Here is a 23,696-nt window from a genome sequence, read left to right on the forward strand (position 1 = left end):
TATTCGATTCTCAATACATTTTATTTTTATTAAATTTGTTTTAATGTTTATTTATTTTTGAGACAGAGAGAGACAGAGCATGAACAGGGAAGGGTCAGAGAGAGGGAGACACAGAGTCTGAAACAGGCTCCAGGCTCTGAGCGGTCAGCACAGAGCCCGACGCGGGGCTCAAACTCACGGACCACGAGATCATGACCTGAGCCAAAGTCGGCTGCTTAACCGACTGAGCCACCCAGGCGCTCCTCGACTCTCAATACATTTTAGCTGTTGAACTGTTATCATATAGAAGTTTAATTGGACATTGACTTTACACCTTCAAGATTCCTGGTGCTAACTGTCATGCAATTATTTTCAACAAGATGCTAAATACTCTTGTGAATTCAACACAAAGAACTCACATTTCTACAGTAAGAACTCACATTTCCACAGTAAGAACTGTTTTCACCAAGTTGTGACTGTTGCATATTGCTGGTAAAGCAGTGGAGGCTCACCCAGTCTATCAGAGACTACAGAGGAAGCTCTTAGTTAGGGGCATGAGTCTGTGGCCCAAGCACTGGAAGTCATGGGTATGAGGCCTGGCTCTTTATTAGACATAAGGTCACGAACAAGTTACCTAAACTTTCAGATGGGCAATTTCTGCATCTACAAGATGGGATAATAACCCTTGTCATCGAAGCCCAAGGTCATGAAGCCAGGATGTATCTGAAGGAGGATGGGACCCAACCAAGAATCCCAACTTTCAATCCTGACAGTCCCGATGCCTCTCTAGTTCTTCCTTGTGGCACTGTTTTTAGTTTATCCATTTTGTTTATTCCATTGAGAACAGAACAGTTTACATACATATACACTCCAAAGGGGCCAGAGGACGTCTGAAATTACAATAATGGTAGGCAAGCTTTTACGTAGGATGGTGCATTACTGAAAACAGAAAATCAGAAAACACATTGTAATCACTGGCACCATTTTAAACAAGATTGCTTTACATGGTTTTGTTTTCTTTCTTGTTAGATAATTTCACCAGCAGGTTCATAACAGAAGGAAGCAGGGGAAGTAGATTCTCTGGCTGGAAATTTGATAGCATTATGTTCAGTGATGAATAGAAGTATTTCTCTTATTTTGATCATGCTTTGCCCACAGTATGAACTCGATAAACACTTGTTCAATAGAATTATTATCACAATAGCTTGTTGCCTTTTTTTTCACTAAGCAATAATAACTTTCATTTGTATAATGCTTTATAGCTTACAAAGCACATTCTTCATGTATTACCATTTTATCCTCACAGCAATTCCAAAAGGGAGATATTAATTTCTTCATTTTACAAAACAGGAAGCAGAGGCCCAGGTAAGTTAGATAATGTGCCCAAGGTCAAAATTACTCACAAGGTGTTGGCCTGTTAGGAAAACAATGACAATTTAGAAGAAAACTGGTCTTTCAAGGGAAGAAGTATAGGAGAGCGGTTTAAGAGTAGGGGCTTTGTAGGACACCTGAATGGCTCAGTTGGTTAAGCGTGACTTCGGCTCAGCTCATAATGTCGCAGTTAGTGGGGGTTCATGGGTTTGAGCCCTGCATCTGCTTGGGATCCTCTGTCCCCTCTCTCTCTGCCCCTCACATGTTCCCTCTCAAAAATGAACAAACATTAAAAAAAAAAAAAGAGTAGAGGCTTTGAACACCAACTGTCTAGGTTCAAATCTTGCCTCTACTATGAACCAGCTCTGTGACCAGGCACATGTTATGTAAACATCCCATATTTCAGTCTCCTGTGGGAAACAAAATTAACAATAGTAGCTACCTTGGAGTGTGTTAGTATGACTTGGGTAAAGTGCTTGGCATTTACAACATACCCAATGTAAGGACTCAATAAATAGTAACTGCCGTTGTTATTATAATTACTCCTCCTATCCTGGGAAAAGTAGCTTATCAAGTCCCATCATCTCTTCAACCACCAAATATATAGCCAGTCTATCAGAAATTGTAGAGGGAACTATGAGTTAGAGCCATGAATCTATGACTCAAACACTGGAAGTCCTGAGCCTAAGTCCCATTCTTGATCAGATATGAGGTCATGAACAAGTTATCTAAACTTTCTGATGGTCAATTTCTGTATCTAGAAGGTGGGCTAATAACCCTAGTCACATCAGCCCTATAGTATTGCTGTACAGATTAAATCAAGTGAGATCTGCAGAGAAGGTACCATAAAGTCTATAAGGTATGATACAAACGGCTTCATGTATTTTTCATGCATTCCATCCACCCATTCATTCATAGACTGTTAGCAGCATCCTTGCCAAGTGCCAGCCACTGCACTAAAGAGTGGTGATTCAAAAGTGAGTTAGGATCGCAAGGGAGACAGACACGCACAATGATAAATGACTGACTATACTATGATATGAATTCAAGTCAGGTATTATTACAATGTGCCTATTACTGAAATAGATACCGTGGGGGCTACACGAGCACTTAAAAAATGTGAACACAGCCTACGATCCTTTTGGAGAGAAGACTAACATCCTCTCAACACCCACGGTTAGGAACTTTGCCAGGAAAGGCAGGTGAGGACTCCACTGTGCCTACCATCTTTCTTCCAGCATGAAAGAACTAGTAAATCCAAGAGGTCTTTTTAGAAACGGTTCCATCCATTCCCTGACACCATTTAACCCCTTGGCTCTTTTTCCCAGCAATGCAATGGTGGAGCCCACCGTCCAGGATTTGTTGTTTCTTTAAATAGACACTTACTGATGACCCACTTATTGATAACCCGAGTTATTGTGCCTGGTAAACAAAGACACAAGGGCCACTTTGCTCAGGCCCTGCAGAGAGCTGCGATTCGGCAGAATAGACAGACTCACACACTAATGATTCCAGAAGAAGGCGCTCATGGTTGAGATACAGGTAGGCAAAGGGCTCAACGTGAAAATGGACAAAGTCCACCTGGAGGCCAGAGAAGGGTTCCTAGAGAGATGCCACTTCATCTTGGTCTTCAATGGTAAGATATAATTAGATGGGGGCAAAGGGGAGGGTGATAGAAAAAGGAGAAGCACCAACAGGGACAGAGACTACTCTGAAGAATTACCCATTTACCCCAGGAAACTGCTACACGTTCCTCTCAAATGTAAATACTTGGTCTCACAATATCATCCCATCAGGTCACCTGCCTTTCATGGTTTGTCTTATAAGGAGCTTTATAAACATAATAAATATTCAAAAGTATCTACGTGATATGTTTGATTTCAGAGCCCTCTTTTATTTTCCGCAACCAGAACACTTTGAGAAGGGGATAATGAGTGATCTGCTTTGATTCAATGTCTCCTTTGAAATAGTGCATGTACTTTATTTCTCCAATTGGATAAAGAAATCATTCCGAAACCTGACTATGGGAGCATGCAAATCTAAAATCTGAGCTAGATTTCTGGGTGGTCAAAAGTTCCTATCTCATTACAGAAGATGTCTGGTATAAATATTAACTTTCTTAAAGTGGTGATGGCAGTGATTTCATGCAAAGGATGTTCACACTGGATTAAACATCAGACTCAAATTACCTGAGCCTTTGCATGTATGGACAATCAAATTCCATTTCATCCTGATAAAAAGAGCCATTCTGGATTTAGCAGACTAATGTGGTCTGCTGCCTCTTTACCCAAACTTATGACTATCTACAATATTACTATGGCCTAACTGCCTTGGCTAGAGGTAGGGAAGGAGGAAAATGGGATTTTATAATATCCTATACAATATAAATTCTGCCCCAATAAATGACTATTTATTAAGTGCCTACTATGTGCGAACATGAGATAGATGCTCTTTTAATCCTACCTCTCTGTACTCAATCTTCCCAACCCCCCTGAGGAAACTCAAGCACAAAGGGTTTAAATTGTCTTATTCGAGGTCAGGTAACTAGGACTTGGCAATGGCTGTCATGAGGAATAAATGAGATAAAACATATGTTAAATGCCTAGCATGGGAACTCACAGCTAAGCAATAATGGTGGCCATTGCTGTCATTAAGAAAATCGAACTCAGCTTACGTCCACCAAATGAATTACTTGGAAAATGTACTATGCCCAAAGGGGCCTCCTGATTGTTGGTTACAAGAGGACACCATCCGAGTTGTCCATTCAACAGCTTTGCAGAGCAACTTGGCTCAGGCACATTCTTGGGTGGCTGGCAACATATGACAGAGAAGCGAGGACGCTGACCATTCTGAGCCATGTGAGCTGGAATCTCTCCCAACAAACCAGAGTACCAAAACCCTTCGGACACTGCTCATGTCTGCAAAGTGGCACACCCATTAAAACTCTACCTGCTAATAGATCGTTATGAACGCATTCCAAGGCTAATAATGTGGAGGATTGTGGAAACTTCAAAACCAGGATTACCAGCCTCTATAACAGAGCCAATCTTATTGGGCACTTTTGTGAAGAAGGAATAGAAATTAAGTGATCCTTTTCTCTTTTTTTTTTCGGTCTATTGGACAGAGGACTGTATTAGATATTCTGTGACCACTTGCCTCTCTATGACAGGTAGAGTGACAAATGGAAATATAGATCCAAAGAGGCCAAGGTAAGTGTTTTTAAAACCATGGTTTTCCTGAAACATTCAGCTAACTGCAGATAAAGTGGGCAGCTTCATCTGCCTACTTTGAGTTCTGCAACTCTGAAGGAGGCTCAAGAGACCTGGGCTTGAATCCTAGTTCAATCAGGAATTTGATAATGACTTTGTGCCAATATCCTCATAGGTAAACTTAGGCAGTAGACAAAATCAGAGGGTCTGAAGCTCTACAGAACACAAATACTAAGAAATACTGCCAGGAGCCATAACATGAAAGAGTTCTTCACAAAAATAAAAAAACAACACAAAGGCAACAACAACAAAAAAACCCCATAAATTGGGCTCATGCTTATATCCCTTTCTTGGAGAGTCACAATGCTAATGGTAGCATATTAGAGACTCTGAAATTCCTGTGGCAAACAGACCCATTATTGTCGCTCAAGTTATCATTTCCAAATTTAGTAGACTGTGACACGTAACACCTTGAAACATCTTCGGAAACTGGTAGAACACACTTTTAAAAATACTCGATGATCCTGAAGTTTCCTTCTGCTGCTGGATTCCATGATCCTCAGAAGGAGGGTTCCCTTTTGCCATATATGTGTATGGTAGAGACACATCTAGGAACATCTTTCTCAATTCCTCTCTCATCCAACACTTAAGACCTCATCATTGCTCATTGCTGGGTTTGGAAATGGGGTTTGTGGGGCTCACCATAGGAGAGGCTGCCCTCTCCTGCAGCCTTTCCTGCAGCCAATGAGGACTGTAAAAGTTTTCCTTAAAAGTCCTCAAAGCAAATGGAAATAAGACTTTCTGTGGAATGACGAAGACATTTTCTGAAACTAGGATCTGAGATTCTGGACACTTCTTCCCAGGTTATGGAGACATCTGGCTTCCTATTTCTTTCACTGCTACAAAGACTAGTTTTTTGAGGCCCATTCCCACTCCAAAATTACAGGATTCCATAGAGACAAGTTAAAGAAAGTTGTTTTTTTTTTTTTTGTTTTTTTTTTTTACTTTATCATAAAATCATCAGCGTATGGCTGATGCATTTGACAAACATGTTGGGTCTTATGAAATCCCTGTGACCAAGACAGCCGCCAGAAGCAAATACACCAGTTGTTTCCTCCTCTGTCTTTCCAAAGCAGCCACAATGCTGGCCGACCCTCATAAGAAGTAGGTGCTGGAGTTTCCTAGTTGGCACTTTATCACTAACTGAGGTCACACATTTTCCATCTGATTCAAAATAAAACACCCGCTCCAAAAGATGTCCAACTGATGCTTTGGCCCACTGAGATGGCCGATTAGATGTCTGCCCATCGGATCTAATAAGGGGGCCGGCGACTGCAGGTTCAAATGACCAGGAAAGATGAACCAATGCCACACTAGTTTCCCCTGGCAACACATTTTCACCAGGTTACAATATGCCCTTCCCATTCGACCAGTTCTGTTCTTGGCTTTCCCATGAGCTTTGTATCACCAGCCACCATCACCACATTTTAGCCACGTGCTTTCTAGGTGGTATTTTGGGGAATCTTCAAGACAACCTTATGAGACAGGCACTATTATTATCATTTTACAAGTAGGGAAACTGAGGAAGAAAGAGGCTAAGTAACTTAAGGTCACAGGGATAGGAAGCAGAGCTGGGATTTAAGAACATGCCATCTCTCTTCAGTCTTCTCTCATAACTACCAGTTTCTATAAGCTTTATTTACCGTGTCTTCCTCTCTAACATGTGACCACATCATCAAGGTCAAGTGCCAATGTCACATCCTTCAGAGAACACTTTTTCCGCGTTCTTAGTCCCCCCACCCCACCACCACCTTTTCCCTCTTTGCTACCCTCTCTCACTCACCTTCTAAGCCCTGGGCTGTGTCATGCTGATGTTGGTGTCTATGGCTTCCATTAATTTTTTTAAAGTTTTTCTTCCAGTAAGTTAGCATACAATCTTAGGCTCGTTTCATTTTTTTTTTTAAGTTTTTATTTTAATTCCAGTTTGTGTATGGCCTCTGATCCAACAGTGAGCCTCCTCAAGTCAGGGATCAAAAATTACTACAATGTCCAGCATAGTACTACATGCACGGCACAAGCCACCGAACAGAAACCTGTTCACAGATGAGTTCTCTGAGGCCTTACGAAGGTACTGGACCCTTTTCAACCTTCCCATAGCTGCCATACAAACATACCTGGTCCTGAAAGCCAAGATCCACAAGAAAAGAAATAAAAGTTACCAGGAGGAAAATGTTTGCCATCCAATTATGGACATGACAGAGACTTAAAAGTTGAGTACTGATCGTACGAAGCAACCACATTTGCGCCCACGTGAAAGGTCTGAGCCGCTACTTTCGATCTGGCCTAGGATATATATGGGCACAAGCCTCTTCCCTTTGAGAGACGTCTCTGACTATGAATGAGCCAAAGCAAGGAGGAGGGAGGAGGGGGAAGAAGCCGTTACGGCTTTAATGGTTAAATCCACAGATAGATGTTGTCAGCCTGGCCTGGCTCCAGGAGCACCGAGAACCGCCAGCGCAAGCCGACCACGAGCACATGCTAAGTTGACGGGCAGAGTAACAAGACACAGATTGTATAACTGAAGGTAAGTGCAAAGCCCTCATCAAGTGTATGTTCCCTGGGGTCCCAGCCTAAAAGCAGTAACTGATACGGCCACCACGCGGATGGATTTACATATACATACATGGAAGGTCTGCACATAAGTAAGTAGCAAGGTGCCGGGGTTTGGGTTTTGCTTGGCACGGAGCACCGGCTGCAGGTGGGTGGATCGTCTCGGGACACGGAAAGGAGACCTGGTCCTGACGAAGTGCAGCTTTCTTCCTAGAAACTGGAGGATGCGAGCAGCCTGATTTGAATTCTGAGTGCCTTTGCCTTTCTGGAAGTTTTTCAGTTGGGCTTTCTTCTTTAATGCCTTCAATTATCACAGTTCAAATGATTATATTCCCAGCACCTCCACCCAATAGCCGCAGAAGTTTGGCATTTCCTGTACCGACTAGAAAATGACCTGGCAGCGGGCTGAGCGTAAGCCTGGCTCTTGAGCTTTTTTTCTGATGCAGCCTTTAATTTATTTTTTCGTCCCCTCTCTCTCTTTCTAACTGCTAGGGAAATAAGAGATTAGTGCAGATGGATGGAAATATTTTTTCTGTCTCAGCATTTGCTGTTGAACCCAAATACTAGGAAGGTTCTCATATGGTGTTTCCAGCAGCATGGAAATTCCCCAATCCATCCTAAACTGTAATCACCTGGTCCCAGAGGGAACACACAGCTCAAAGCTGGCCTTTTCTGAGTATAGTCCCTGGACGTGGCCCTAAGAGTTCTATTTGGCGCTGTAGCATTTCTCCCTCTTCCATTTTATCTTGGCCATTTCTGAGCTGTCCTCAGCACACTAGTACACTGCCTCAGATACCAGGACATGAACACTTGCCAACCTGAGCATGTCCACCTGCCCAAACACGGGTGTTGACATGCAATGATATTCACAGCTCCCGTGAGCCATTACTGAAACACTCACTAGAAAGGGTGATTTTAGTCTCGAAAGGCCCTCGACTGAAAGGGCCTATAGTCAAACCAGGAAAACGGAAGAGTTGCTCAGAAGAACTGGCAACAAGAGGCCAAGAAATGGCAGAAGGTAGGTGTGACAGGCATTCAAAGGGAATTAGACGGTTGCAGGAGATGGTGAAAACAATATGGAGACGATGCCATCCATAGGCATGAAGAACAGAGAGGGTCTTAAAAGGTGGGGAGAGCATTCCTGGTACGAGTGAATGCCTCTCACACCTGCCACGCTTCCTACTGCCAGGACACCTATAAACAGTGACCAAACCATCTACCATCTCATTTACTCACACTTGTGAGGAAGATATAACGATCTCAGTTTACGCTCAGAAGACACTGAAGCTTTCCGAGGGTAAATGGCTTGCCCCCAAGTTGAACAGCTAATAGGGGAGAGCAGTTCTCATTCTGGTCTGGGCTTTTGTACCCTAAGGCACGAAGTCAGAAGCCTGGGTAAGTGTGTCTCATGTGGGTGGTGATGGTGTAGGAGCGCCTCTTTTCATCACAATGCAAGCAGGGGACATGGGTCACAGGCACTATCCACTATGCAGAGATCTCACACAGGAACAGCGGTAATGCTGAGCGGAGGAAGTGGGCAGTGGGAGCAAATGGCTGAAAACTGCCAAGTTGGAAGAAATCTAAAGACGTTTATGTTAATTTCCCTTAGACCTAGAGCAACGAACCACCTCTGGGTGGTGCTGGAAAGGAACTTGGCATCCTCTGGTTAGCAGCCTCCTGGCCAGGAGGTTGTACTCACTTGCGAGGTTTCCCTTCCATTCCTCTGCTCCCTGCTCAGCTCAACTTCACCTGTGGTACCTCCCTCAGCTTCATGGGAAACCCTTTCTGAGCATCTTAAAAGAGTTCTACCGAATGCTACAGAACTCAGCAGGAATGGCCCAGTTAGCTCTGCAAGCACATCCCGAGAGGCTCAGTGGGCAGTTGTGGATTTCAGCCCTGGTTAGTACGAAGCAGCTCAGATACTTATGCATTCCAATGGCAGGGATGGGGATTCCTTGATGGGGCTCTCCCGCTAGGATATTCAAGGGGAGGTCACCAGTGGGTGGTTTAAAGTCAAAGATCTGTATCAAGTTATTCCTTACTCCTAACTTAAGGGAACAGGAGGAGAAGAAAAGAAAGATAGATCTAGTACCTACTATCTTCCGGCAACGCCCTACCCTCATTTCCTATTTCCACTCATGTAAACCTTCTAAAGTCTCGTGAGATAGGAATTATCCCATTTAACATAGCCCATAAAGTCTGAGTAACTTGTTCACAGTCACACACACAGCAACTGGTACAGTCTGGTTTGAAACAGAAGTACCTCTGACTCCCACCCCTGCTAAAGCCTTTTTGGAGCTACATGGATTATTTTTGGTAACTAAGACATGAATACGCCCATCTGGATCGGTTGAGGTGTGGCCTCCAGCCAAGGAGGATACCCTTGAGCTAGCAGCGTAGGAAGCCTAACTGGAACTCACCCTAGGATTCAGGTTCGGCTGGCGGAGGGTGGGATGAGGCGGTTTTCCCATTGCAGGAGGCTCTGGGGAGCTTCCTGGGAGAGCCCCCAACCAGAGGAAATGAGCCTCAACAGTCACAGTATTAAGAACCAGGGTCAGGGTCAGAGGGAACAGTCTTTCTGCACTTTTATTCAGTCCCTTTTCCTGTGGCCTCATACCTAGGTCCCAAAAGTAGAATAAAAGTGCTAGTAAAAACTCATGGGGCCCGGACAGCCTAAGGAAGGCAGTGCTGCCTTGTGGCCAGTGGAGGTAAGTGCAGCCAGCAGGACTTGGGGTGCAGTGTCCTGTTGGTGGAGAACACAGTGGCCTGAGTAGTTTGCCAGGCGAACGCCCTAAGGATCAGGAGAAAGTAGGGGAGAACCGCTGGTCTCCGTCTCCAGGCACTGTGGAGGTTGGTGGCCTTTGAGTGGCCGCTGGGAGGACTGGCTTCAGAAGCACACCTGAGTCACCTTCTTGGTGAAGCAGTTATCAGGGGGTGGTGGGCAGGGAGAGGTCCTACTTGAGATTCTTGGGAGCCTTAAGTTACACAAATTATACTGAATTATGCCACGTTATACCACAAAGGGGTGTTGCTCAGACCAATAATAAAGCATTTTTCCTCCCTTTCTCCCTGGAGCCAACATTTACTGAGTGCCAACTATGAACCAAGCAGAGACCGGGTTCTAAGGATACAGAGAACATTACAGGATGATCCCTGTCACTGAGTGTTTTCCATCTTGGGGGAGACAGAGAAGCGATGAGCAAATGTAACACAAGAGTAAGCGGGGACAGGCCCCTTTACTCCTCCCAGCATGGATCCCTCTCAGAGGCTGGAGCAACTGCTCCTCCCTTTAGTCAAGTCTTTCTGGAAAGCAGTGGGAAGGAGGTTCAAGAGACTAAGGGAACAGGAGCGAAGGCATTATGTGGTGATGGACAATGGACTTCCAACTAGCACTCAAGGCCATCCATCAGCCCCTTGCACAACAGTGTGTTAGAGCCCTCCATGAAGATAGCTCTCCAGGCTGACAGGATCGATGCAGGCACCTCACCTACTACAGCAGTTTCTATGCCCCCTGAGCACCAGCACTGCATCGCCTCACACACAAGTGTTGATAGTGTCTGACTTCACCTCTTTGAGCTCATGCCCCAACCTTCCTCCCAATCGTCCCTGAGCTTATCAACAATGGGACGGCAATGGGAAAGCATCAACCTGTCCTCAATTCTATTGCTTCTCTCACTGCCTAGTATGTGTCCTGATGTCCCCAGGGCCACTGATGGTCAGGGCACAATACAAACACAGCAATGGTGAGGACTTCTGGCCTTCCTGGGCCTTCATCTCTAAATCCCAGCCTGAAGGAAATGTCTAGGCTACATTATAAGGAACAAACAGAGTCCTAAAATGGAAGAGCTTAACATATCCGAGCAAAAGAAGGGAGGAGCCCAACCTGAAGCCATTGTGCTTTGCTGAAAAACAAAACAATTCAATATCCTCCGTGGTGACGTCAAGGGGAATGCGTTCTCTGGAGAGGGCAGAAGCCTCTTTCACACTGATGAAGCTCTTAGGATGCAAAGAGACTTGCATCTTGATTTCTCAGTTTGCAGGAACCGTTTTGTTTTGTTTTGTTTTGTTTTTTTTCCACCAAGCACCGGTTTCTTTTCTTTTTTGTTTTCCTCCCTGGAACACTAATTAAGCCATCCTTCCTCGCTACTCAAACAGTGTAACTGATTTCGCCCTGTCCCTACCCAATCAAGCCAGTCCAGTCCCTGTCCACATTTTAGCATGTAATATATTTGCACTCATTTGTTAGGACAGATGTGACAATGTACTGCAGACTGGGTGGCTTCAATCACAGAAATGTCATGTCTCACATCTCTGGAGGCTAGATGCCTGACATGAAGTAGTCTGCAAAGTTGAGGACCGTGAAGTAAGGACCTGTTATGGGCCTCTCTCCTTGGCCTAGAGATGGCCATCTTCTCCCTGTGTACTCAATTTATCTTCCCTCTATATGTTATCTTATCCAATTTTTTTCTTCTTATAAGGACACTAGTCATGTTGGATTAGAGCGTATTTTAATCACCTCATTTTAACTTCATTACCTCTTGAAAGAGCCTGTCTGCAGATAAGGTCTCACTCAGATGGCTGGGGATGAGGATTTCAACACACGGATTTTTGAGAGTATACAATTAGTCCTTCACAATATTCTACAGAGATGGCTTTCTGGAAGATGAGTCTTACCTCCCAGCTAGTTTGCAAGTTCTACCAATGCTGTTCGTTTCTATTTTCACCAAATTTAATGGTTGGTTAACACATACACATTGTAAGTTCCATAAAAGAAGAGATTGTGTCTGTCTTACCAACCACTGTTCACTCTTAGAATAATATCTGGCACAGGTAGAAATGTATTAAATAACTAGCTGAGTGAATAAATGAGCAGAAAGTTACACATTGGGATTATTTCCCTCTGACCTTCCAGAGACCTGCCATGCCTTTAGAGAACAATCTGATCTTGGCTTTGACTCTAAGAGGGAATGCTTCTATATTTTCAGTAAACCTGATATGTTCTAAATATGTTGCATCAGCCATTGAAGTAAACACCCGCTAGCAATCCATCAGGCAGTCAAAAATACTCTTTGCGTGTGATTGAACAGAATTCTGATTATACAGGTTCAGCTGAGGAAGTCAGTCCAGACCAGCACCAATTTTCACGGGTCAAACCCAGTGTGAGCGCTTACTTGGGACTGAGATTTGTCCTCTCTCGAGTGCAAGGATGTTTCTTCAGGGCCATGCCTCCCATGCCATACCTTTAGAATATTCTACTCACTCTTCTGTCATCTCAGCAGAACGGTCTTGGAAGAGTCCTAAAGCAATGCAGTTCACAGAACAATTTTCCTGGGGTCCAATCTGGGCCACCTACCTATCTTCTACAGGGCGTAGATATGGATTCTAATCAGTATTTTTTTCAAAGAGTGTGACATAATTATCGATACGCATATGCATATGTATTTATGCACGGACAGATGTAGGTGGATTTATAGGTATGTGTTTGTCAATGAATGTCTTAATGCACTGTGTGTTCCTTTCAGCCTCTACTTCATCATCCCCACTCTGAAATCTTACCAATCAAGACAGCCGAGTGCCTCGGGAGTCAGCATCAACAAATGTGACGCCACCAAATGGAACTAGAGGAGTGAGAGGCAGCTCCAGTGAAGAAGTGCCCGAGTCCCTGGTTGTGTCGATCACTGTGACGTGCTGCTCTCTGCATCCAAAATGACTGATGGGCCTGTAATTTGTTGTTGTTGTTGTTTTGGCATACATTTGCAGAAGCAAACTTGTTCACGGTTCCCCTGCTGAAAGCTCAACCATCTGAGTGCCATAGGAAACAGACTTTGGCATTTTAGCTGCTCACAGACTGGGTCATCCATAAAAGTTTAATTTTCTAAAAATATTCAGCGAGGTGCTTTTCCTGAATGAGATGGTTTCTGGCTCATCAACGAATTTATGTGAGTAAATAGAAGGAGGATCAGTACGTCAGGAATCTAATCAGCTATCATCCAGTCCATCTGGTTTAATTAGAGAGCCCAGCAGTTCGCAGGCACCTTTTAGTAAAAGGCTTCGGAACCAGCTCCCCTAAGGGTGGGGGTGCTTCTGAATGTGGTTTCAAATGCTTGTCATCTTCCCTGCCTCCACGGAGCCCCCTTATCCAATTCCCATCACAGAACAACGTTAGACACATCACTGCGTGTCTCCAAAGGGCATGCAAATGGAAGCAAATGTGACACAGGGGACACCACTGAATGTCCCTCCAATCATCTGCTAAGCATCAATTAAACAGGCATGCACTGGTGTCCACTCTGTGCCACGGACTGGGTAAACAGCGCTTGGACCAGCTCTAGTGGCGGTGACCAGCGTGTAAACAGATCATTTCTAAACCCTGAGGCTACACTAAGATAGTGAGATAGCCCCAGAAATGGTATCTGAAGAGGGTCTGAACTGACTCTGGAATGATAATTGGGAGCAAATACGGACCGAAGAATGAGGAAGGTTCCAGGTGAATGGTCCTAAAGCATGAACCAAAACTAGCTGGATGGGCTTGTTAAAATACAGATTTCTGGGCCCTGCCCTCAGATTTTCTGATTCAAGAGGTCTGGAGTAGGGCCAGACAATCTGTGCTAACACATACCCCACTGATTCTCACTCCACTGGTTCTGGGACTATATTTTGAGCATCTCAGCTCAGGCTCACAATGGATTCACCTGGGAATTTCAAAAGCAACCGAACCCTGGGTCTCCTCCCTGGAGATTCTGTTTTAATTGGTTTGGTATGCAAACTGGACATCAGGGATTTTGTGTGTTTGCATTTTAAGAATTTCAAACTTACAGAAAAATTACAGTATAAGTAACTTTTTTTTTTAATTGCACCATTTGGAAGTAATTTGATTTGGTGTCCAATTACTCCCTTCTTTGCAGTGAGTATTTTCTTCCAAATGAGAACCTTCTCCAACATAATTGCCATGTGACCATTAACATCAGGAAATCCACACTGATATGTTATGATCAAGTTCTGGCAAATGCTAATTTTCTTTTTTTTATAGTAAAAGCCTCCGGAATTCATAATTACACGTCACCTTCCACTCTCTCTCTCTTTAGTTGCCATGATCCTGGAAAGTTCCTCATTGTTTCCTTAGCTTTCATGATGTTGACACTTTTGAAGATTGTGGAAATGCTGCTCAGGTTTGGTTGGTCTGATGTTTCCTCATGATGGGATTCAGGTTACACCTCCCTGATAGGGCTATCACGGCAGTGCCTGGTGCCTTCTCATTGCCACCTGTGAAATGGCACCTGGTCTCTATTTGTCCCAATACCGATGATGTTCACTTTGGTCACTTGATTAAGGTGGTGACTGGCAGATTCTCTACTGTAAATTCACTCATGTTCCTCTATTTGATCAGTCCTGTTTGGAGAGGTGCTTTGAAATTATATAAGTATCCTGTTTATAATCAAACTTTCAATCCATTCATTAGGTAATTTATCAGTATGAACTCATACTATTCTATTTTGTTCACGTTATTATCTGTCATTATCATGATTTGTTTGAGGCTCAAGGGAGCCCTGTACTTCGGCTCTGACTCTTGATTTTCCTCAAGTTTTCCAGGTGATTTTTTTTTTTTAAGTTTATTTACTTTGAGAGAAACAGAGCACACATGTGCAAGCAGGGGCAGAGGAAGAGGAAGAGAGCAAATCCCAAGCAGGTTCTGCACTGTCAGCACAGGGCCCAATGCGGGGCTCATACTGTGAAATCATGCCCTGAGCTGAAATCAAGAGTTGGACGCTTAACTAAGCCATCCATGCGCCCCTCCCAGATGGTTCTAATGTGCAGGTGAGGTTCAGGGCTACTACAGTAACACAGAGCAAAGCACCGTACTCAGCAGGTCAAGGAGCAGAGAAGCCTCAGGGAACTGCAAGGTTTTCAGTATGGGGGGGAGCAGGCAAGATGCAGATGGTGTGGCAAGAGACTCCATTTTTAGGGTTCCAGACTACCTCATCATTATCATCTCCAACATCAGAGTCCTTTCCCTCCACATACACTAGGCTGTAACTCCACCCATCATGGAAACGATGCCTCACAGTGGAAAGCATGGGTTTCAGGGTAAAGGGGTTCAAGTTCCTGTTCCAGATGCTTCTTAGTCGTGTAAACTTGAGCTGGTTACTTATTATGGACTGAATGTTTGTGTCCCTCTCACCCAAAATTTGTATACTGAGGCCCTAACCCCAATGTGGCTGTTTACAGAGGGGGCTTCTAAGAAAGTAAAATTAAATATAGTCCCAAAGGGGGGCCCTGATACTAGAGGATGGTGTCCTGTCAAGAAGAGACACCAGACCTCTCTCCCTCCCCAGTGAGCATGCACAAAGAAGAAATCATGGGAACACAAATCAAGATGGTCACCGTCTACAAGCCAAAAGGAAAAGAATAAAATCCACCCTGCTGGCACCTTGATCGTGGACTTCCCAATCTTCAGAACTAGGAGAAATAAATTTGTGTTAAGTGACCCAGTCTGTGGTTTCTTTTATAGTGGTCCTCACAAACGAAGACATCGCTTATGTGATCTGTTTCCCGACTGTGAAATGGATACTAATAGTTCTACCTCCTGGAGGTCTGCTGAAGGTCAACAGAGAAGAAAGCAAAGTACTTAGCATGGAACTGGCTCTCAGTAAATGCTTACCAAGTGTCAGCTATTTTTCGTGTCCACAAACATACCTTGCACCTTTCCCCTTCTCTGCCTTTGTCATAACCGGTTCAGTCCCACACACACAATACGCGCAAGTCACTGTCCTAGGCCCTGGAAATAGAGAACGAAACGCAGCATTGTTTCAAGTCCAAAGCCAAGAGTGAAGGTGCTGCCCACTGCTGGCCTGTGTTAGAAGTTGTTGCAAACTCCGCCTGTAAAGGGGCTTGTTCACAAAAGAAACAGGAGCTTGGTTTGGAACCTGTTTCACAGTATTGGGCTACCAGGAAAATGAGTAAATCACAGGATGAGATCCAACAACCCTTCATACTCCCCTTGGTTTTATTATATTCATATGGTAACTAAGTCTTCTCCCAGATCATTGGCAATTGGCTGGGGTCCTCCAAACTAATTGAGGTCTTTTTGTTTTCCCCCTTGATGGTCAGAGATTTTTTGACCTCCAAAAAATTGGAGGTTTGAGGTACTAGACAGTACTTTTAAGGGAAAGCAACTTGAAAGCAATTAAGCAAAAATGGGAAGGCCTTGCTATGCTCCACTGAAGTTCAGACAGGAGAACAGAAAAATTCCTGAGCCACATGCAATCACGACTTAAAGCAAGGGTCCAACTGACTCATGCTGGAAAAAACACAGTTATGACTTTATACCTCCTCTGAGGGTAGAAACAGACAATTATTTCTTCTCCTCCTACTCCTCCTTCTTCTTCTTCTTTTTTTTTTTTTTGAGAAGAGCAAAGTTAGGATAATGGAGTCCAAATAAGTTTGATAAGATACAATTTGAAGAATCTAAAGTTTCACCCAAAGTTCACACTGAAGGATTGAAAAGAACATCATGCATTAGAGGAACCTCACTCTGGCTCAGGTATTTTCACAGAAGCTCCTCCTCTGATCTCCCGTAACTTCTCCAATTTTATCTCCCTTACTGCTTTTCCAGATGTCCTCGTGGATTCAGAGTTTTTGAGTAAGTCCCCTACTTGGCAGTGAGCTCGTTAAGAGAGGGATCCTCGCTGGTAGCCCCAGGACCTGACGCGGAGGAGGTATCCCTCCTGGTTTTGCGTGCCCCTAACTGCAGTGGGAGGCTGGACACATCAGAGAACGCAGCTGACATCCAACATTCAGCCGGGGATTCAGATGCATTGTGCTTTTCACTTTCTGCTGGAAATCCCCACTCTTCACGCTTTTTCTTAACATCTTTGTGATGCTTTTCCTCATTCCATTGCAATCCTTAATTTTTTTGTCTCCTCTTCCACCATTCTTGACCTCAAAACTAGCCTTTCTATTTATAGCTGCCAAGCTCCTTCTTCTTTCCTCCTTAAAGCATTCTGCAAACCTCTTACGGCTCTTCTACAAATATGAGTGGTGGATTAAAGACCCCAAGGCCTTTAACAAGCAGTGTTCATCCAAGAGTCATGTTCACCTACCCTGCAGCTGGTGAGAACTTGAAGGAGACACAAATATATTCCTTCAGTTCATGGACAGGAGTTGCTCACCCCCAACCAGTGAGAGGGCAAGGGGCTCTGACACTGCCCCACCCATCACTGGGCAGCCTGGGTGAGGGCAGTGGTTTTCAAACCGGGTCCCAAGGAACTTGAAGCTTCCTTGGTGGTACCATTCTAGGCCAAGGAGGAGAACAAGGAGGGCAGTTAAGAAGAATGGATGGGGGTCATGCCTTAATTTATGCTTCAAACACAGACTCTACTTTTATCTGCCTTACACATCGGAATCTTCTCTAAAAGAGACCACCAGAAATAAAAATGGTTCCACTGCTAAAACACTTTGTGAGCCACCGGAATGGTGGGAAAACCTCCAGTCAGACTGGTTGAATGGTGGCAAATCTTTCAAGGGTAGATTGGATTTGCATCTTGTAAAGAGCCAAAGGCCACTTGGAGCCCAAACTGGTGAAAAGTTACATTAGCTCAAGGAATGATGCCACTGGAAGGTAAAGAAAGACGACAATAACAGAATCAAACATAGACTGTAGCTATGACCTAAAAATACTGTGTGTGTCTCTGTGTGTGTGTGTGTGTGTGTGTGTGTGTGTGTAGCTCATGAGGAACCCCAACACACATGTATAATGTTGTTGGAACAAGTGCATAAACCAACCTTATAAGGTGATGGCGTTGAACTCTGGAACTCATTCACATGCATAAATTCTCCCGTTTGTTAGGATTCTGGCCGTGTGTGTGTGTGTGTGTGTGTGTGTGTATTTAGTTTTGCTACTTTAAAATCAAAGTCAAGCATTTCGCTAGTCTTTGGGGAAACAAATGGCCTCACAGTGTTGAGTATGGATTCCAACATTGCTCCAATACTTACTGGCTGTGTGACTCCAGCAAAATTAGTTAACCTCTCTAAACTCAGTTTCCTCACCTATAAAATGAGAACGATATTATTATTTACCTTGTAGGGTTTTTTTTGGGAGATTTAAATGCAGTAAACCATGTTAATCCCTCGGCACAGGGCCGGGCACAGAGTGAATTCTCATAATAGGTGTTGCTGTTAGTCTTGTGATCCTCTGACCTGAGGACTCTCCAACAGAGCTGACCAGCATTCACTCAATTATCCCCATCTCTCTTCAAATAATAGATGAGGACCTGCTTTAATTGATGAAGAAGCATCAAAAACAGAGAGCTTTGCTAAATCGTCCCATGACTCATGGGAAATCTGGGATTAGAATGAAAAGAGAAGCACTTTGGCAGCTGGGCATGGGAGGACACAAATTGAAGCCCTGTGTGTCTCAGAGGGCGGGGACATCAAAAAGGAGGTGGGCAGGGTCATGCAGAGGAATGTGGAAGATGACCAACTCCAAGAAAATTCTCAAATCACAGGTTCACGGAATGTCCAAACAGAATCTAGGAGAACCCCGGTCCACACAACACGGTGCAAACCAGAGAGGTTAAGTCACTTGCCTAAAGTGACACAGCTCAGTGGTAGAAAAGCAGGATTTAAAGCTTCTGTCTCCTGTTTCAGGGTCCAGGGACTTTCCCCTGCCACTTGCCCAATTTTACTTAGAATGGGCTCTGTCTGAACTTACAGGGCTGGTAAGGGACAGACAGGGTGGCTGGGCAGCCTTAGCCTGCTGCTCTGAAAACGCTCTGATTTTTCAAGTCTGCGGCCTCAAAGCGTAGCCTGTGGTTCTCCTGTCTCACCTTCTACTAAAAATGTTCACTCTGAAACTTGTAACAGCAGTGACCTCTGACAGACTGGCACAGCCCAGCTGTTAACATTATTCTGCTTACAACAGAAGTTGCCCTCAAGACCCTTGTAGCCAGGCCCAGGGAGGAGGTGATGTTGTCAGGCCGGGGCCTCAAGAAGAACAAAGACAAAAGTCACCTTGGCTCCGAGGGTCTGGGAACCGCCAACAGCTCAGTTCGGCTTCCGGCAATCTCTTCCTTCTCTAACTATGCGTTGGAGATGGGAGGCTGTGGCAGGACTGCCCCAGGAGACCCTTCTGCATGGAATCCCTATCAGCGATGAGCCGAGAAGGGTCACCGTACACGGGGACTTATTTTTAGCATTCCATACAGGACACTGCATTTCAAACTTCTTTTAATTGATTTCATCTAGTTGACACGCTGCTCCTTGAATCCTGGGAGTGAGTTAACCCAGAGGAAGACCCTTTTGGAGAAAGTCTACACGACATGGAAGGACCAATGCCCTGGCCTCCACCCTGGCCCCCACAGAGCCGGCCCATGAAAGTAAGCACGGACTTGCCATTAGTCACCTCCTGAATCCTATAATGGGCTTGGGTTCTTTCATATCCTTCCAGGCTGCTATTAAGGGAGGTGTGGAAGTAGAGAGACTATACCGAACCCCAAAGCAACGCTTCTCACGGGCACCCTTGGCCGGCTCATCTTCATCAAGGCGCTTCACCTCTCCAGTTCCTTGTCTGTAAATTGAGGAAAATCTCTGCCTCATCATCTCTTTCCTTTACAGTCACCAGGTGATTGTGTCACAGAGCTCTCTGCCCTAAGAAAATATTGCCACCTTCTCGGGTGGCGAGGATTTTATTCATTCTGTGCTTTACTTTTGAGGCTCCTGAGTTACCAACACCCTTAAGAGTCAAAATATGTGAGGGGCTCCTGGGTGGGTCAGTTGGTTAAGCAACCAACTCTTCATCGCAGCTCAGGTCATGATCTCACCATTGTGACATCAAGCCCTGCATCGGGCTCTTCTGCGCTGACAGCGTGGAGCCTGCTCTCGCTCTCTCTCTCTCTCTCTCTCTCTCTCTCTCTCACACACACACACACACACACACACACACACACACACACACACACAAACACACACACACACACACACACTAAACTAAAAAAAAAAGGAGTTAAAATATGTGCAAAATACGCTCTGGGGTGTCAGTCCTCCAAAAGGCTTCATTCATTCCAGGGGCACCTGGGTGGCTTAGTCAGTTCAGCATCCAAAACTCTGGCTCAGATCATGATCTCACAGTTCACAAGTTTAAGACCCACGTCAGGTTCTGTGCTAACAGCTGAGAGCATGGAGTCTACTTCAGATTCTGTGTCTCACTCTCTCTCTGCCCCTCCCCTGCTCCTGTTGTGTCTCTCCCTAAGATAAATACACGTTAAATTTTTTTTTTAATAAAATAAAAAAAAATAAAAGGCCTCATTCATTCCACATGCACTAAGCCTCTTCTCTGTCCCAGGTTCTGTGCAAGGCAACGGGTAAAGAGAAGTCACAAACAAGGCCTCCATGGAGCCTACAGATTAGTGCCAGCACTGTGACTTAAATGCCAGGGACGAGGTCTCATTATAGGACAACCTCCGCTCCTAGCCTGGAAGTGAGGGGATCAAGGTATCAGACAGTTTCCTGAAGGAGGGGAAACTTGAAGCTACTTTGCGACTTGCCAGGACTCAGCCAGTGAGGAAGGGAGAAGGGGGCTGTTCTAGACTTTAAGAGGATGGGAGAGGCTTGCATGTCTGGCTGGGCCTGGTGAACAAGACTGAGCCTGGAGAGAACAGGCCAGCAATGTGGGCCACAGCCAGACTGGCAAGGGGGAGGGCATGGGGATTCAACCAGAAAAGCGAGAGCAAGTGGGGTGAGGAGCTCACTGTGGGGAAAGTGGAGGGAGGAAGGGGACAGGGCACATGAGGACAGATGGCCCTGTGGATGCCCGGTGGAAGCTGCTGCACTCATCTGGGCAGGGAGTAAAGAGACCTAAGCAAATACCAATCTATCATGCCCCAGAGTGTGAAGACAGGCAGGGTTCACAAGTGAGGTCTGCAAACAGAAAGCAGGCAAACCAAGCGTTGGATCCCTGTTCCTAAGTCACCCCAGCCTGCCAAGTCCCTTCCCAGGCTTTCTTAAGTCCTGCCACCAGCAGGACATCTTCTTAGATTTGAAGGCAGGTTCTTCAAGACCTTCTGGAAGGAGTCCATTTCCAGTTTTCCAGACTCAAAAGACAATAAGAAAAGCTGACCCTCACAGCTCATTATGAAGAGCGTTGAAATACACACGTGGATTGTACCCAGGACGTGTTTCTTTGAGTGTGTGGGATCAGGGCTGCCTTTGATGACACCTGCTCCCCATCTAGGCTACGCTGGATTCTGGGAGCTCTTTCACTCTAGTCCAGGAAGTAGGGATGACAGCACACATATCTGAGGAATCAGAGGATTACAGGAGCAAATGGATGTAAAATAACAGACTCGGTACAAAACGAGGCACAGAAAATGTTGACACCTCTAACGTGGTTCCTTGATTCTTACGTGTCTGGCATGTGTCCCCTCTTACTTCACTGAAGCCACCACCACTAATAAACACACACCCACACGCCCATGTACCCATCTTGGCTTCAAACTCAGTTAAGAGGATAGGCAGTCTGCAAGGTTTTCTGGGGCAGGGGCTTTAGAAGCCATGAAACCCGCCTGCCTTCTCTCCCCACCTCCAAGTAGGGCCTGGTCCTGAGTGATGAGATCAGCAGGAAGGGCTCAGGTAACCTCTCCTTCTTTAAGGTACTTTCAGAACATCAAGCAATTAATCCACAACCCAGCCCAGGGAGGCAGAGGATCACAATTTCACTAATGAGACTGCTGAGCTGTAGCCAGTAGTAAATGGGCTGGGCCAGGGCAGGGCAGGAGGGACAACAGAAACCTCAGCTCCCTGGCATGCCACACAGCAAAAGCCCTGTGGGACTAATGCCTTGGACTGTCCAGATTCTCACCCACTACTTCCACAAATCTCTTTCGTTCCAAGAGCTCCCCTTCTCTCCCAATTCCCACCCCCGGGGAAAATGGAAGCTGAATAGTAGGGAACAGTTTCTATTCCAGGAAGGGGAGGTGTTCAACAGAGAAACCTGAACCACTGCTGAGTGTCAGCTTTGTCGTTTGCAATCATGAGCAATCAAATGAAACGGTCCCCAAATGCCTTCAGGCAAATGCAGATCAGAATAGAGCATGTAGTGAAGACCAATTCTTTGATCCCCACCCCTTCTGCTGGTCAGTCTGAACAGCCCAGGACTGCCAACAAATGCAGCCACAGTTCCATTCTACCATTCGATCTGACCACATGCATGTTCTCTCTCACATAAGCCCGTTGAAAATGGACAGGTAAATGTTAGCACAGCAACCCAGGCTGATCCCCAAGTCCTTATTCAGATGCAGAACAGGAAAGGAGGTAATAATCTCAGGAAGAGACCCCACACAGGCATCTAGAAGGCAGACCCCGACCCCTACCTTTCCCCACCTCCACTGAAACCCTGGGCCCGGTGTGCCAGGATTATAGTGGCCTCTACTTGAGCCAGTCCTTCCTGATTAGGAGAGAGGAAACCTCACAGCTCACCAACAGCACACCTATTACCTTGGAAGCAATCCTCATACCTACCCCAAGTACTTTTTGTTAAGTCTCCAGCCATGAGTCTCTGCTTGGAATTTGATGCCACCTCTGCTCAAGTAGCCGTATGTCCTGGGGTTCCCAGAACAATCTGGCTTATGCCAGCTGTGCCAGCATCCTATATGGTTAGTGCCCACTCTCATGCTCAAAAGGATCCTATGTGGAAAATAAATAATATAGCTAGCCAGGTTCTACCAAGTTATCTTCAAAATTTGTTAGAGGGAAGGGAAAACACCTACAAAACCATCAGTAATCACATTGTAAGATGACTTTTCCACTATTATGAAGAAGGGAAATTTTTGCCCAGTCATTACTATATATTTAGTTTGAGGTACAGGTGGAGAGGGGACAGTAAACGTAACTTAGTGTCTTAAGATTATACAACAAGAACAGTATTCTGTAGCCTTTTTTAAAAAACAGATGTCAGTTGTCAGCCTAACAAAACAGTTTAACAATAAAATTCTGTGTTAAAACCAAATGAGTGTTCGTTCACGCTCATTTAAAAATATTCTTCTATGAAAAGTTTTCTTGTTTGAGAACACATTCACACAACATAAAATTCGCATTTAAAAAAAGCCCAATTCAGCAGTTTTCCAGTATTCACAGTTTTGCACAACCATCAAGACTAACCCCGGGACATTTCCACGACCCCACCAAGAAACCCCATAGCTGTTAGTAGACCGTCCCAATCCCTGGCAGCAACTTCGTTACTTTCTGGACATTTCGCATAAACAGAATCATGTAATATGTGACATTTCATATATGGTTTCTTTCTCCGAGCATAGTGTTTTGAAGGTTTTTCTGTGTTGTGGCACGTAGATCATTCCTTTTCATAGCTGAGTAACATTTCATCATATAGATATTCTACCTTTGGTTTATCCATCATTAGTTGATGGACACTGGATTTGTTTCTACTTCTTCGCTATTACAAATAATGCTGCTATGAATATCCATGTACAGGTTTTTTGTGGACACATTTTCAATCCTCTTACGTGTATACCTAGG

The 23,696-nt window shown here is 44.9% G+C and overlaps 1 protein-coding gene and 1 long non-coding RNA gene across 2 annotated transcripts in view; one reads left to right on the top strand and one right to left on the bottom strand.

Annotated features, from left to right (window-relative positions):
* Positions 1–23,696, bottom strand: part of RORA (RAR related orphan receptor A) — a 722,772-nt gene that overhangs the window by 454,930 nt on the left and 244,146 nt on the right. The gene's annotated exons all lie outside the window — the stretch shown is intronic.
* Positions 8,651–15,654, top strand: LOC147580255 (uncharacterized). The gene is made up of 2 exons (XR_015252684.1): positions 8,651–9,068; positions 12,692–15,654. It is a non-coding gene; the product is annotated as an uncharacterized LOC147580255 (long non-coding RNA).

Source organism: Puma concolor, chromosome B3 (assembly GCF_028749965.1).
Source record: "Puma concolor isolate L17-30 chromosome B3, mPumCon1.1.hap2, whole genome shotgun sequence".
NCBI lineage: Eukaryota > Metazoa > Chordata > Mammalia > Carnivora > Felidae > Puma > Puma concolor.